We start from the raw sequence: 17,235 nt of genomic DNA, 5'->3' as shown, positions 1-17,235 counted from the left end.
ATTGGAACAACTAATTTTATACTAAATGCATTTTAGTTGTCCAAAAGCAGTGCTGAAGTTCAATAAAGTTGTATTAAATATACTTTTTTTGTTCTAAAGTGGAACTATTCCAAGTATACTTATTCCAAGTATTTTAACTTTCGTTTTTTTGTTTGTTTGTTTGTTTGTTTTTTGCTCAGGATCAGTTTAATAATTAATTTAATAATTCATAATATTTTGACAGCCCACAGTCCACATTTCAAAGTGCAAATAAGGGCCATTAAAGTAGCATTAATGGGAAAAAGTGTGTTACAGTAGGTGCATTGAAGTACATTAGGAATACACAAATAAAACTTCTGATCAGGTACATTAATTTCTTTCACCATTTCAAACTGAATATATGTTGTTTTCTTTATTTGTCATAATTACACATATTTACTTAATGTAACTACATTCTCTATATATATGTATATCTGTTTGCAACCATGCAAAATTGTGAAAAGAGTCTGAGAGTCTGCCCTAGTGAAAAAACCCTACCAAAATGTATTTAAAATAGGCCTACATTCATTTCACAAAAAACCCATTAATATAAAGTAGGCGGCATTTGAAGTGGATCAAAAAAGTTCATGAAAGTTGTCCTTAGAAAAAGGTTTTAGGACAACTTTGATGAAGGGTTTTGATACGCTTCAAACGTTGACTATTACAGACATACTGACATACATATTTTAATTAAACTTTATTTGCAGTTCTTCTTTATTGTACAATGCACAATGCATATTTCTAAATATTAAGCCTAAAATGTGTTTAATATCACTATTAGTAAGGATAGTATGATCAATGTATAATTTGAATGCAAGATATATATACTTGTACTAAAGTATACTTGCAATAGTTCCACTTTAGCATAATGAAATATACTTAAGTATATCTTTAGTTGGACCTCAACACAAAAATACTCGTTCCAGTTTAGCAGACTTTAAGTATACCAATTTAGTATAATAAAAGTACAATTGCAGGGTATTTATATTAAGTACATGCAAATGTAAATGCAACTGTAGTACACTTAGCATAAAATAAAAAAATTTCAAATAGATTTTAGTACAACCCGTTTCCAAAAAAGTTGTGACACTGTACAAATTGTGAATAAAAACAGAATGCAATGATGTGGAAGTTTCAAATTTCAATACAGGGAGTGCAGAATTATTAGGCAAGTTGATTTTCTGATCATATTTTTTTTCCAAGCACATTTTACCAATTCCAATCCACATCAATCTTAATATCTAATATTAATATTGTTTTTAATCATTTATAAGTGATATATAATTGTTCATGAAGGCTGGAAAAGAAAAATGCCTTATATTCAGGTGTGCAGAATTATTAGGCAGGTTTTCTTTTACAGGCAAAATGAGCCAAAAAAGAGATTTAACTCAGACTGAAAAGTCAGAAATTATTAAATACTCATGAGAAGGACGCAATACTAATTCAATACTAGAAATTGCAAAGTTAAAGCATGACTAATGGACAGAAAAATGCTCATTGGGTCAGCGGGGTCAAACAAAAACAGGTGGAAAAGAAAAGACACATGTTAACTGCAAAATAATTCAGAATTAAGGTGAAGAATAAAGTGTGAAACAATCAGGAACCCTTTAGTCTCCAGCAACACCATTTTCCAGAACTGCAACCTACCTGGAGTCTCCAGAAGTGCAAGGTGTCAGGATCTCAGAGACTTACGTTAGCTAAAGAATCCTAAAAAATAACCAACTCTTAATAAGAATCACAAGCTGAAGTGTTATAAAATACATGAAGACTGGGTTTTTATAGGCCTTATAGACAGACAGCTTGAGAGTGACTCTTGAAGGACCAGCACCACATCCTCTTGTACCACTGTTTGAAGAATTTATCTTCCAGAATCTGGCAGTAAGGTGTGGGAGTTCACTTTTAGTCCATCTCTTATCCTGAAATGTCCGTCTTGCAGAGATGGACTAAAACTGATCTTCCAAAACTTACTGCCAGATTCTGGAAGATGAATTCTTCAAACAGTGGTACAAGAGATTGTGGTGCTGGTCCTTCAGGAGTCACTCTCAAGCTGTCTGTCTATAAGGCCTATAAAAACCCAGTCTTCATGTATTTTATAACACTTCAGCTTGAGATTCTTATTAAGAGTGGATCATTTTTAGGATTCTTTACCTTCGTAAAGTCTCTGAGATCCTGACACCTTGCACTTCTGGAGACTCCAGGTAGATTACAGTTCTGGAAAATGGTGGCGCTGGAGACTAAAGGGTTCCTGATTGTTTTACACTTAATTCTTCACCTTAATTCTTAATTATTTTGCAGTTAACATGTGTCTTTTCTTTTCCACCTGTTTTTGTTTGACCCCGCTGACCCAATGAGCATTTTGCTGTCCCTTGGTCATGCTTTAACTTTGCAATTTCTAGTATTGCATTAGTATTGCGTCCTTCTCATAAGTATTTAATAACTTTTGACTTTTCAGTCTGAGTTAAATCTCTTTTTTGGCTCATTTTGCCTGTAAAAGAAAACCTGCCTAATAATTCTGCACACCTGAATATAAGGCATTTTTCATTTCCAGCCTTCATGAACAATTATATATCACTTATAAATGATTAAAAACAATATTAATAGTAGTTATTAAGATTGATGTGGATTGGAATTGGTAAAATGTGCTTGGAAAAAAAATATGATCAGAAAATCAACTTGCCTAATAATTCTGCACTCCCTGTATTTTATTCAGAATACAACATAGATGACATATCAAATGTTTAAACTGAGAAAATGTATCATTTTAAGGGAAAAAATAAGTTGATTTTAAATTTCATGTCATCAACACATCTCAAAAAAGTTGGGACAAGGCCATGTTTACCACTGTGTGGCATCCCCTCTTCTTTTTATAACAGTCTGCAAACGTCTGGGGACTGAGGAGACAAGTTGCTCAAGTTTAGGAATAGGAATGTTGTCCCATTCTTGTCTAATACAGGCTTCTAGTTGCTCAACTGTCTTAGGTCTTCTTTGTCGCATCTTCCTCTTTATGATGGACCAAATGTTTTCTATGGGTGAAAGATCTGGACTGCAGACTGGCAGGCCATTTCAGTACCCGGATCCTCCTTCTACGCAGCCATGATGTTATAATTGATGCAGTATGTGGTCTGGCATTGTCATGTTGGAAAATGCAAGGTCTTCCCTGAAAGAGACGACGTCTGGATGGGAGCATATGTTGTTCTAGAACTTGGATATACCTTTCAGCATTGATGGTGCCTTTCCAGATGTGTAAGCTGCCCGTGCCACACGCACTCATGCAACCCCATACCATCAGAGATGCAGGCTTCTGAACTGAGCGCTGATAACAACTTGGGTTGTCCTTGTCCTCTTTAGTCCGGATGATATGACGTCCCAATTTTCCAAAAAGAACTTCAAATTTTGAATCGTCTGACCACAGAACAGTTGTCCACTTTGCCACAGTCCATTTTAAATGAGCCTTGGCCCAAAGAAAACGCCTGCGCTTCTGGATCATGTTTAGATATGGCTTCTTTTTTGACCTATAGAGTTTTAGCCGGCAACGGTGAATGGCACGGTGGATTGTGTTCACCGTTTTCTGGAAGTATTCCTGAGCCCATGTTGTGATTTCCATTACAGTAGCATTCCTGTATGTGATGCAGTGTCGTCTAAGGGCCCCAAGATCACGGGCATCCAGTATGGTTTTCCGGCCTTGACCCTTACGCACAGAGATTGTTCCAGATTCTCTGAATCTTTGGATGATATTATGCACTGTAGATGATGATAACTTCAAACTCTTTGCAATTTTTCTCTGAGAAACTCCTTTCTGATATTGCTCCACTATTTTTCGCCGCAGCATTGGGGGAATTGGTGATCCTCTGCCCATCTTGACTTCTGAGAGACACTGCCACTCTGAGAGGCTCTTTTTATACCCAATCATGTTGCCAATTGACCTAATAAGTTGCAAATTGGTCCTCCAGCTGTTCCTTATATGTATATTTAACTTTTCTGGCCTCTTATTGCTACCTGTCCCAACTTTTTTGGAATGTGTAGCTCTCATGAAATCCAACCACTAACAGGTGCCGTGATGAAGAGATAATCAGTGTTATTCATTTCACCTGTCAGTGGTCATAATGTTGTGCCTTATTGGTGTATATGTATACTGTGCACAAAATGCACTACACATGGGCCATGTTTTGAATCTAAATTTATTTTCACCATTTTCACAAAAAAAAAAAAAAAAAAACTACCAATTTGGCCAAAGTCTAAGGCATCAATTATGTACTTCGTAGACAAGGCAGTTTCAGAAAACACTGCATGAAGCTCAAGCTTATAGAGCATAGATCATGCTTAGCAACATGCTAACACTAAATCAAAGCACTTCACTTGAGTAGCACTATTTGGATGATCGTATGTGTGTTTAGAGCATTCCAGATTTGGTCACTTATGAGCTTTTTATTTAATTTAGGATCCAGTCTTGAAAGACAGCTGCCTATGTTGGCACTAGACAGTATGGCAGACCTGGAAAGCCTATACTAAATACCCCACAATGCAAAGGACATTCCATTTCCATTGTAAGATGTATCAAATGTGATCATCTTCTTTACTCATTACTTGACCAGACTTGCAGAAGATCAAAATAAATCAATAAAAATGCACATAACCATATTTATCTCAGGGGCAATAAGAAACCATTCACTGAATTAAACATGCAATGTGAAGAGGTCATGTGACGTCAAGCATAAAACTGTTGTAAACTGATGTAAAATGCATACCGTTTGAAACCAGGGTGTCTGCAGAAATTTTAAGTCAGATTTATGACATTTAAGACCTTTTTTAAGACATGCACAAATAAAATTAACACCGTGTCCATACAGAACAAACCCATACAGTCTCTGCATGTATCTCAGATTATTGTACATAATTAAACAAGCTGGAGCACACATTCAACAGGATATGAATTAGAGGTGGATCAATATTGGATTTTGCTGATACAAGAATAATGTGTTTGAATAAAGGCAATAAAAAGTCTACTGTGCCAATAAAATCTATATATTGAATGTTAAATTAGTCTTAGTCAAGAATGTGGGACTTTTACAAGCCCAAATACACAAGGACTTGTATTTTGAAATGTCAGTACTTTAGATAAAATATGCACTCTTAAAACCATCAACAACATATTACAATATAAACACCATAAAGTAAACATTGCCATAATTCATCAACAGTAGATTATGAGCTATCGCTTGGCATAAACGTGTGGTATTTAATGATTGCAACTGCACTGAAACCCCAAGCCTGTAGAATGTGCAACAGAGGAGCAGTTTGACTGTGAAAATGCAGTGCTCACATTTATTTATATATGATAATTCTTGATTTTCCATCCCCCAAATTTTTAAGGACTGGCAGGGACCCTGGTTTCACAGACATTTAAAAAACAGTAGGCAGTATATAGTATACACGCTAGTATATACTATTATGCTGCCTTCACACCACATTGTTCTACCGGTGATGTTCTACTCGGAGCTGTTCACGCTTCAAATCAAGCATTACTATGGCAAAACTAACAACACCAAAATGAATCTGCAGTGGTCAGATGGTACAGCAGTCACATGGTACAAGTCAGAGATCTCATAAAATTTCGAGTTTACAAATTGTAGTTAGTATAAGGACGTGAATGCTTTTTTACAAGTTGGAATTTCGTAATTACGTATTCCATTTCTAAATATAGACACACTCTTTTCCACTGCACTGTGGACAAACATGGAGGGTCTGTTTTATAAAGTAGATCCAATATCCTGTGAATGGAGTTCACAAATACAGCAATGTCCTGTGATGTGGCTTTTACTAACAGCATATCTCTGAACGCACATCACACCTCTCAGGGGAAAAGACAACAGGATGAATTATCAGGTAATGTTCCATTAACAGGCAAGCGCTGCTAATGCATCCATAAACACAATTACAATGAAAAACAAGCACAGCGTGAGCAGGGCAACTGATATTTTTATATTTATTTGCTGATATTATACTTAGATTATAACTGACAGAGCGAACATGTGATGCTGGTCCACAGCAAGTCTCAGATCCTCACATGTTTGTGTCACACTGGATCTCTCTCCCTTATGCAGCAAAGCAACTGACCTTACTGAATATTTAACAATATCTTCCCTTTTTCCACCTCGTTTTCGTTCCTCCACCCGCTCAGCTTGTCAAACGAGTCCTTAGTCAGCAGTAAATCCCACACTTCCAAGGATTTGGCCCAGCGTGATCTGTCACGCAGTCTCCAGGCAGGAGAAGTAGCGGAGGAAGAGAGTCTGAGTTCATCTGGCAAGCAAAAGACCATGGGGGATTGTGGGTAACAGACTAGCCGTTCCAAACAGCCCATCAGACAGAGACATGACCACATAATGATTATACAACTACTAAAAGTATATATACATGCATACATGCATCAACTCATGTTAAGCAGTATGTACTATATAGAAATCTCAAGTGCTTGATTGTTATTTTGTCGAAAAAAAGGCAACTATTATTGCCCAGTGATCTATTAAAAAGTTGGATATATACAGTGGGTATGGAAAGTATTCAGACCCCATTACATTTTTCACTCATTGTTATATTGCAGCCATTTGCTAAAATCATTTAAGTTCATTTTTTTCCTCATTAATGTACACACAGCACCCCATATTGACAGACAAACACAGAATTGTTGACATTTGTGCAGATTTATTAAAAAAGAAAAACTGAAATATCGCATGGTCCTAAGTATTCAGACCCTTTTCTCAGTATTCAGTAGAAGCACCCTTTTGATCTAATACAGCCATGAGTCTTTTTGGGAAAGATGCAACAAGTTTTTCACACCTGGATTTGGGGATCCTCTGCCATTCCTTTTTGCAGCTCCTCTCCAGTTCTGTCAGGTTGGATGGTAAACGTTGGTGGACAGCCATTTTTAGGTCTCTCCAGAGATGCTCAATTGGGTTTAAGTCAGGGCTCTGGCCGGGCCATTCAAGAACAGTCACGGAGTTGTTGTGAAGCCACTCCTTCGTTATTTTAGCTGTGTGCTTAGGGTCATTGTCTTGTTGGAAGGTAAACCTTCGGCCCCGTCTGAGGTCCTGAGCACTCTGGAGAAGGTTTTCGTCCAGGATATCCCTGTACTTGGCCGCATTCATCTTTCCCTCGATTGCAACCAGTCGTCCTGTCCCTGCAGCTGAAAAACACCCCCACAGCATGATGCTGCCATCACCATGCTTCACTGTTGGGACTGTATTGGACAGGTGATGAGCAGTGCCTGGTTTTCTCCACACATACCGCCAAAAAGTTCTATCTTGGTCTCATCAGACCAGAGAATCTTATTTCTCACCATCTTGGCAAACTCCATGCAGGCTTTCATGTGTCTTGCACTGAGGAGAGGCCTCCGTCGTGCCACTCTGCCATAAAGCCCTGACTGGTGGAGGGCTGCAGTGATGTTTGACTTTCTACAACGTTCTCCCATCTCCCGACTGCATCTCTGGAGCTCAGCCACAGTGATCTTTGGGTTCTTCTTTACCTCTCTCACCAAGGCTCTTCCCCCCCAATAGCTCAGTTTGGCCGGACGGCCAGCTCTAGGAAGGGTTCTGGTCGTCCCAAACGTCTTCCATTTAAGGATTATGGAGGCCACTGTGCTCTTAGGAACCTCAAGTGCAGCAGAAATTTTTTTGTAACCTTGGCCAGATCTGTGCCTTGCCACAATTCTGTCTCTGAGCTCTTCAGGCAGTTCCTTTGACCTCATGATTCTCATTTGCTCCGACATGCACTGTGAGCTGTAAGGTCTTATAAAGACAGGTGTAGAACCATCTCAAGGATGATCCGAAGAAATGGACAGCACCTGAGTTAAATATATGAGTGTCACAGCAAAGGGTCTGAATACTTAGGACCATGTGATATTTCAGTTTTTCTTTGCATAAATCTGCAAAAATGTCAACAATTCTGTGTTTTTCTGTCAATATGGGGTGCTGTGTGTACATTAATGAGGAAAAAAATTAAAATTTTTAGCAAATGGCTGCAATATAACAAAGAGTGAAAAATTTAAGGGGGTCTGAATAATTTCCGTACCCACTGTACTGTGTACTATGTATTCGTCCCCAACTGTCATGCTACGGACATCACAGCTCGGTCCATACAGTCAGACGAGGAATACAGGCGATCCACACTCCAAACCAGAAGGGGGTGTACGGTAATGCAACACTGTTTGCTAACCGCCATAACAGGAAAAAGTGTAGAGGAAGAAGAATAGACGATCTATTCAACGTGTAATCTCTTAATCAACCGTGGAACGTTATCAATAAAACTTGAGAATAATATCTCACTTAGCATTACATTTACCTCAGGCAAGTCATTTAGTGTCCCCAGCATGTTAGTTCACTAGAGAAATGAACTCTAGAGGGGAGCATTTCACTAAAAATATGCTCTATATTAGCTTATATATTCATTATATTTGAAGGATCTGAAGATTTTCTGAAGAACTGTGTGTTACTTTAAGAGTTTTTTTTAAAAAAAATTTAATTTATCATTTAACTATTTTATTCATTTATATCATTTATTCATACTATTATTATTCATTTACACCATTTATCATTTAACCATTTTATTCATCTATATCATTTATTTATTTATTGTTATTATTCATTTAAGATAATTTATTCACATTATTATTATTCATTTATGTCATTTATGTTTTTTTATATATTTTATATTACTCTTTATGTCTTTTCCATTGTTTAAATCTTACGAATGTGTGGTCTAAAGGAATGTTCATCTTCATGGGTAGGAGATAAGAGAATGTCTCCATTTCAAGGTTTTTAACGTCACGGGATGATGATGTGAAGCTATAATTTTCCATAGTTTTTTCCTTGGTATAACAACACTTGTTGGAATTGTACTGGCCAGACGAAGTCTGAGCATTGAAACATATGCAACTAAGACTATTCAATAAACTCTGCTCTTTTATTATCATCTCTTTGTCTCCTGCTTCTGCTCTTCTCTGGCTTTACAGTCAACTTTCAGGCTGATAGAAGGCTCTTGAGGTACCAGACAATACTTTCTGTTGTCAGGTTTGCTGGGTTGCACACACCTGACAAACGGATATCTTTTGACAAGATATTTTACCTGTTCTTAATGTCGTAATTATTTAATATATTATTTGTTATGAAACAAGTTATTATGACAGTAGCGGTTCGTGAATAACTACACGTTTATTTGCGTATTTCCACAATGACGATAAAAAGAAAAGCAATACAAATATCAAATCACACTGCGGACCGGACTTTAACAATAGGCACACCGCTTGCTTTTTCCCAAGACTCTTGGAGCTCTCTCTGTGCAGAGAGATTTGGGCATTGAGGTTTTCAGATAACCCTCAGCAGTGTCCTTTGAGAGCTCATTGCAGGGGCCGAGCCCCGCTCCTCATCCCCCAGGACAGCCATATTCTCTAGTCTCATTCATCTGCCTTCACATGTGGAAAAAAACCAATGAATGTGGCTTAATATAGCTGCAATTTGGCGCATTGTGGGGGATGAGACATTTTGATTGCGGACCTGTGATTGTACCCAAATGGAAAAAGAGCCCGGGGGGCTTCATCACACACTTGTCTCACTAAACATTTAATGAAGTAGATGTGCTTCAGAAACAAGCTAATATGAAGTAGACTGCAGATTGTTGTGCTAAAGCACTCTCTTATGAAATATAAGTGTGCTTAATTGTATTAAATGTGCACTTGTAGTGAACTTCAAATTTTTTTATTTTTTTTTAAAAAAACCTGTAATCGCAGATAATATAATATTACTGAAATAAAAGACCACTTTATTATACTTAAAGAGAGTGCACTTTCATTACATTTTTTTAAACTTAAGAACACTTTTAAAAAGTGCACTTTGTGATAATGTAAAATTAAAAGTTTTACATTTTAGTACATTTTTAAATTATTATGTTTTAATAATCTTTTGTCAGGCTTTAAAGAAGTACGCTTATTTTGATGTGTTGACCGGTGTTAATTTTGACAGCAAATTTTAATTTAGTTTTAGTCATAATCTTTTGACTAAAATGCCATTTAGTTTTAGTCATATTTTAGTCATCGGAAATTGTTTTAGTTTTAGTCTAGTTTTAGTCGACTAAATAAAATTTCATTTAGTTAAATTATAATGCATTAAGCATTTCTATAACAATACATAGATCCTATGCACTGATATAGGTAGGCCTACATATTCCCCAAACTGTTTATGTTCACCCAACTGTACTTTGCTCGCCAAACCGGACGTTTTTTGACCATTCAAGTGCAAAAAGACACAAAAGAGCAAAATTCAGTACTTTTCAGGGATTGACACATTTACATTCAGGTACTATTATAGTTTTCGTTTCAAATTTTTATTCGATTTGATTTTTAGTTTTTCTGTTTTCATTGTAATTTTAGTAAGTTTTAGTTTTTTTTTTTTTTTTTGTCTTTTAGTATTTGCTTTTATATGTCTATAAGTTTTTAATTCTGTTTGTTATTTTAATACCTCAGGTTAAGCTAAAGCTTAGACTTTACATTTTTTATATATATTTATTTTTTTATTTCAGTTAACGTTTACTTCAAGTAATGAAGATTTCTTTGGTTTTAGGTTTAGTTAACCCTTATATTTGTAAAATATATTGATTAATGTGTCAAATAATGTTCTTAGTCTTTCCTTCCATGTGACAAAAGATACGGTAGTTTACTATTAAATGAATAGAAATTAAATTAAATACAAGGAAAAATTCATTTTAAACCATCCCGAAATACACCGTGACTCTTATTCTGAAATGTCTGCAGTCTGCACTGTAGCAGGCTGCTCATGAGGGTGATAGAATATGCATTCTTTCCTCCATTTAAAACATATACCATATAAACATTGTGTATTAAACATCATAATTCATCAACATTATAGCTTATAAGCAATCGCTTGGCATAAATGTGCGCTATTCATTAATTGCGAAGTAGTCTGAAGTGCTGCTGCTGCACGAGCCTGTAGAGGGTGCAACAGCGCCGCCTTTCCCGCGATTAGATCAGCACGTTACTACGGTGGCCCAGTAGTGCACAACACAACGAAATTAAAAAAGCAAACATAAGTTCACAACACAACGAAATCGAGCCACAACACAACGGAAATGCTCCCGACCACTAGGGGGCTCTCAGAGCTCCTTAATATTAGTATTATGTTCTATAAAGTCAACAGTCTTACAAAGATATCAATACCATGATTAGTTTTAAGTATGTAAACGTTGTATATCGACATGAAATATTAATTCAGAATCACTTGAGTGCACAATAGCTTCATATTTATACCTGTGAATGATTTAAAAACAGACATGTTCAAATTCCAAAGCTTGTTATTTCCTGTTGGTAAGACTGACAAGCTTTGGAATTTGAAAATGTCTGTTTTTAAATGTTAAAAGTAATTTTAATGAATACAAATTATACGTTTTAACCACTTGGTGGAATTGTCAGACATTTCCTTCATCATTCGCCGTGGTAGCGCGTCAAATCATTCACAGGTATAAATATGAAGCTATTGTGCACTCAAGTGATTTTGGATTAATATTTCATGTCGATACACAGTGGTTATATACTGTTGAAACTAATCGTGGTATTCATATCACTGCCGACTCTATAAAACATTGGCAAGGAATACTAAGAATACCGAGCTCTGAGAGCCCCCTAGTGGTCGGGAGCATTTCCGTTGTGTTGTGGCTTTATTCCGTTGTGTTGTGAACTTATGTTTGCTTTTTTAATTTCGTTGTGTTGTGCACTACTGGGCCACCGTACGTTACACTTCAAATGTGCGCATCTTCCACACAGCAGTCCTGACTGGATATCTTCCCAAATCGTCACTCTCTTTCATTTTTGTCTCGTTTTTATTCGTTGACGAAAATTAGAGTAGATTTTAGTCATAGTTTTAGTCATGTCGTTTAACATAAAAAATTAACACTGGTGTTGACTAACATACTAAAGCACATGTAAAGTACTTGATTATAATTTTAAGTTATTCAGTATTACATTTACATACTTTATTAATATTATATGCACTTTAATCATATTTCAAAGACAATTTATGAAATTATGAAATTACATATAATGATGTACTGAAGTCCTGCTTAAGTGGGTCAAAGAAAAAGCACTCTTAAAGGGATATTTCACCCAAAAATGAAAATTCTGTAATTTTTTACTGACCCTCAAGTTGTTCCAAACCTGTATACATTTCTTTGTTCTGCTGAACACAAAAGAAGATATTTGGAAGAATTTTTGTAACCAAACAGATCTCACCCCCCATAGGCTAATTCATTCAAATAAATGTTATAATTCAATCAAATAAATATACCCTTACTGCACAACTTTTTCTTTGTGTCTGATTTAAAGTGGACAGAATGTTAGATGTAATTACTAAAGTATCCGTCATTTTTAACCTTCCATTCAAATTTAGTGCTGCAAACAGTAACAGCTTTTGTCATTGCTGACAAATTTAGGGTACGTTTACACGACAATGATGTACTAAGAACTTTGTTTTTTTCACACATTTTTGTAAAAATTATCTCCATTCACACAGTTCCGCGAAAACTACTGAAAACGCGGTGTTATGCTGCCTGTAGTTGGCGATGTCACTTTGTAAGGAAACACTACGCGCCTATATACTGGACATGTAATATGCATGCACATGACGTCACCGTTTTCACAAATCCACATTTTTGTAGTTTACAGATGATAACTGTATCGTTTTCAAATACTTGCACTTTTCAGGCACCCAAAATGCCGTCATCGTGCAAATGAACAGCCAAAATGCATAAAATGTTTTCCGTTTTTAGTTGAAAATGATGTCATGTACATAGCCCCTTGAATGCACTCCCCTGATGCAACCACCCTCCACTTCACGTCAGGTGGTTCTTTGTCTCCACGTCGTGCTTTAATAGTTTAATGCACAGCTAGCTGTGGATAACCTTTGCATAAGTACTCTTTTTAAAAGTATGCTAAAGTGTACTTCTTTTTCACAAGTGTTAAGTAACAAAATTACATACAAAACTCGAGCCAGCCTGCTGTAATGCAAACGCCATAAACCATTCACCCCTATGGCAGCTGATCAGGCACATTCCCCAGCACCTCCTACTTGAAATCAAACAACACAAGATTGTGATCGGCCTCACTTACACACACACAAAGGGCCTTTATATGTGTAAACGAGCCAGAGGGGGGTTACGAATGCGAATGCAGAACCTGAGCAGCAGTCTGTCACGCATTTAGCTGAAGAGTCATCACAACTGGTCGTAACCACACATGTATATGCTGGTGGTTCCTCAGAAATGACTCTAGGGGTTTGAAGACCACCAGATTTTAATTAAAAAAGAAACAATGACCTTTGCCATTCTCACAGTACCTTCTCTGACCCTAAATCATGGAGGAATGAATGATGCGATGATAAGCAGTGCTGAGCAATGTACTCAATGTACCTACAAATGTCTTAGATCAGTGTTAGATGAAAGCAAGTCAGACATGTTTCTGTTGAGGTCTGATGTTGCATTCTTGTACAGCGAGAAAACAAAGGTAGTTTGTGATAAAATATTTAATATTTAGGCGATATCCTGAACATCATTTCCTATCTTTTTCCCAGATTGATCATAGTCTTAGCACATGCAATGGTCTGACTTAGAAAAACTCAAATATCTAATGAATTGTGGCACTGTCAATGCAAGAACATATCTTTCAACAGTATGAACACCCTTGAGAAAAAGACGCGTACTTAGTTCACTCTAAAAAATGCTGGGTTAAATATGGACAAACCCAGGGATTGGGTTGTTTTCACCCAGCCATTTTTTTCAACCAATTTTGGATTTATTTTTTTAGCCAGCAATATAGTAATATAGTAAAAGGCATGCTTTTGCTCACCCCCAAATAGGGGAAAATTTGTGGGGTACTTATATTGCATCTTCTGAAAGAGGGCATAATAGGTGCCCTTTAACCCAACCTGCTGGGTTTGTCCATATTTAACCCAACTTGGGTTGTTATTAACCCAGCATTTTTTAGAGTGTTGTATGTGCACTTGTAGTGTACTTCTTAAAAGAATATTTTTAAAAATGACTGTACTTACAGATAATATCAATGAAAAGGCCACTTAAGTGCACTTAACGAGACACACTTTCATGACTGTTTCTTAACACTGAAAAAGTACACACTTAAAAGTACACTTTTAAAAAGCACACTTTGTAATAATGTCAAAGTAAAGTTTTAAAGTACTTTTTTAAAGGGATAGTTCACCCAAAAATGAAAATTTGATGTTTATCTGCTTACCCCCAGCGCATCCAAGATGTAGGTGACATTTTTTCTTCAGTAGAACACAAATGATGATTTTTAACTCCAACCGCTGCCGTCTGTCAGTCTTATAATGGCAGTGGATGGGAACTTCATCTATAAGAGTAAATAAAGCTTGCTTAGACAAATCCAAATTAAACCCTGCGGCTCGTGACGACACATTGATGTCCTAAGACACGAAACGATCGGTTTGTGTGAGAAACCGAACAGTATTTATATCATTTTTTACCTCTAATACACCACTATGTCCAACTCCGTTCATGACTCCTTTAGTGATGTCTGATCGCGCTCTGACAACGGAAGTGATGTCTCGCGCATATACTTCAATGAGTGTCAGACATCACTAAAGGAGTCATGAACGGAGTTGGACATAGTGGTGTATTAGAGGTAAAAAATGATATAAATACTGTTCGGTTTCTCACACAAACCGATCGTTTCGTGTCTTAGGACATTAATGTGTCGTCACGAGCCGCAGGGTTTAATTTGGATTTGTCTAAGCAAGCTTTATTTACTCTTATAGATGAAGTTCCCATCTACTGCCATTATACGACTGACAGATGGCAGCGGTTGGAGTTAAAAATCATCATTTGTGTTCTACTGAAGAAAAAATGTCACCTACATCTTGGATGCGCTGGGGGTAAGCAGATAAACATCAAATTTTCATTTTTGGGTGAACTATCCCTTTAAATCATTATGTTTTAATACTCTTCTGTCATGCTGTAAAGTAGTACACTTATTTTGTGTCATCTAACATTTTAAAGCACATCTAAAGCACTTGGTTATAATTTTAACTGCAGTGTTACTTGATATTACATTTGAATTTGTATATTTTAAATGCTCTAAATTGCAATTTCATCATTATAAATGTGTAATTACAAATATATTTGTTTAAAAAAATACTTTTTTAGTTTACTGTAAATGCTTGTCAGTACATTCAGAATTATAAAATTACATATAAAAATAAGTCCTACTTAAGTCAGTCAAGTGTAACTAATTAAAATTTAAACTATAATACATTTTAATTTAATTGTAAATAACATGCAGTTAAGTGTTCGAAAACATTACATTCAGTTCACACTAATGTATATTATTTTAAAGTATTAGTTCCATAATAAATACTCTTCTTTTTTTTAAGTATCCTAAAGTGTACTTCTTCCAAGTACACACACAGTCCTTCTTTTAGCACTAAATGCAAAATAAAAATTTGAAAATCTTAGAAGCATTAGGCATTTTTCTGCATAAATTTTGGTCATACGACATCTTTGGTGAGCACATAACACACAGTAAGCACAAGTATGCTGGTTAAAATCTGTATTTTTCATTATGCCAAACCCCATTCCTCCCCTATAATTTCCTGTCAGCCTTCACTATCCTAAGGAATGAAGGCCAAAAGTGAGGACCGTAAAGTTGAGAATTTGTCTCAAGACCATTCATTTTCTTGCTACTTCTACGTGAAAGCAGAAAATCAATTAAAAACTGTTTTTCTGGAGTGCGCCAATACCGGCCGTGTGTCGTGGCTGCTGACCCGCTAGTCATTAATGCTCTCGGTGCGTTTCTGTGGGTGCATTGAAGCAGGATGTGGGCGGTAAAGCCAATCTTCATTTCAGGGTCACTTGATTTCTTCTCTCAGCGCTGTCTTGTATAACACTATTCACGATATTCACCTTCAGTCTTTATTTTTATGTTTCAACTGACGTGAGTGTGGGATTATACGTTACTGCACCTAAAACTCGGCCCTTTTAAACACCATCAAAAGCTCCTTTGCTGTAACTGACCTCAATGCTAAAAACAGCATTGTGGAGTCTTGCATTGCATAACTCATCTCACAACAAAGAGAGGCCTCTAGTGTTAGTGATGAGACCTGTGGCAAGGTTTTCCATTAAGACAGAGAGGTCACAGATATCTGTGTGTATCTGTGAGGCTGAGCTTATGATGTGTTAATGTGACCAGGCTGTAAAATCAGCATGTACACACCCTCAGCTCTGTCAAATGAACTTTACACAAGTCATGCATGACTTCTAGAGCATAAAATGTGCAAGATGTGGTGTGTGGGGTGTACGGTCAATGTTGCAAAGAAATGTTTCATTCATATTTCACGCCAAAATCAAAGGAAATGAAGCCTGTTTTAGAACCATTATGATGGAACCATTTTAGAACCGTGTGACTTATTTTCTTGACGGTTCACCAACAAATTCAGATAGATAGATAGATAGATAGATAGATAGATAGATAGATAGATAGATAGATAGATAGATAGATAGATAGATAGATAGATAGATAGATAGATAGATAGATAGATAGATAGATTTCAAAACATGCTAACTTGCTAATTTACCAACATGTTAACAACAGCATGATATAGCACTTGCTGAATGAGTACAGCAATATAAAACATTTAACATACCTGCTCTCAAACCAAGCTGCATGCACCACTTGTCACCATGATATACCATGGTAGCTCTCCAAAAACCCACATTAACAGAAACTCTTCAAAATTAGCATAACAAAACATTAATCACTACTAAATCTCCCACTTAACATTAATCTTGCACAAAAACAAACAAACAAACAAACAAACAACAACAACAAAAAAAAACATTATATAACACTTAATTTTAGCATTTACTCTCCCTTTTAAATGCCATGGGCAAAGCATGCTGGGAAAAAGAAATCCCAGCCCAGTTTCAGTTAAATTTTGAGTTCATAAAACTCAAAACAATGAAACAGATCAGTTTACTTAAAATATCTCAGTTCTGTGAACTCAAAAGAAAAAGAAAGTGCTAAATACCCATAAAAGTTAATTTGACTGAACTAATTAGTTAAATTAAAGTTTGTCCTACTCAAGCCAATTTATTTTTTTGAGCGTTAGGGTTTACAGTGTGCTCAGAAACGAC

At 36.3% G+C, this 17,235-nt stretch overlaps 1 protein-coding gene across 9 annotated transcripts in view; it reads right to left on the bottom strand.

Moving 5' to 3' along the window:
- The window catches only part of large2 (LARGE xylosyl- and glucuronyltransferase 2), a 163,971-nt gene that overhangs the window by 77,076 nt on the left and 69,660 nt on the right, over nt 1–17,235 (bottom strand). For 3 of the 9 annotated variants that reach the window (XM_048169582.1, XM_048169587.1, XM_048169580.1), the window contains one exon: nt 6,133–6,315. The exons of 5 other annotated variants lie outside the window; for them this stretch is intronic. The gene's annotated coding sequence lies outside the window, so the exon portion shown is untranslated. The remainder of the gene's footprint in view (nt 1–6,132; nt 6,316–17,235) is intronic. One more of the 9 variants, XM_048169583.1, reaches the window with a different exon arrangement.

The sequence above is a fragment of the Megalobrama amblycephala genome, linkage group LG19, assembly GCF_018812025.1.
Source record: "Megalobrama amblycephala isolate DHTTF-2021 linkage group LG19, ASM1881202v1, whole genome shotgun sequence".
In the NCBI taxonomy this organism is placed as follows: Eukaryota; Metazoa; Chordata; class Actinopteri; order Cypriniformes; family Xenocyprididae; genus Megalobrama; species Megalobrama amblycephala.
The sequence above is the reverse complement of the archived record's forward strand: the minus strand, read 5'-3'. Positions and strand labels throughout refer to the sequence as shown.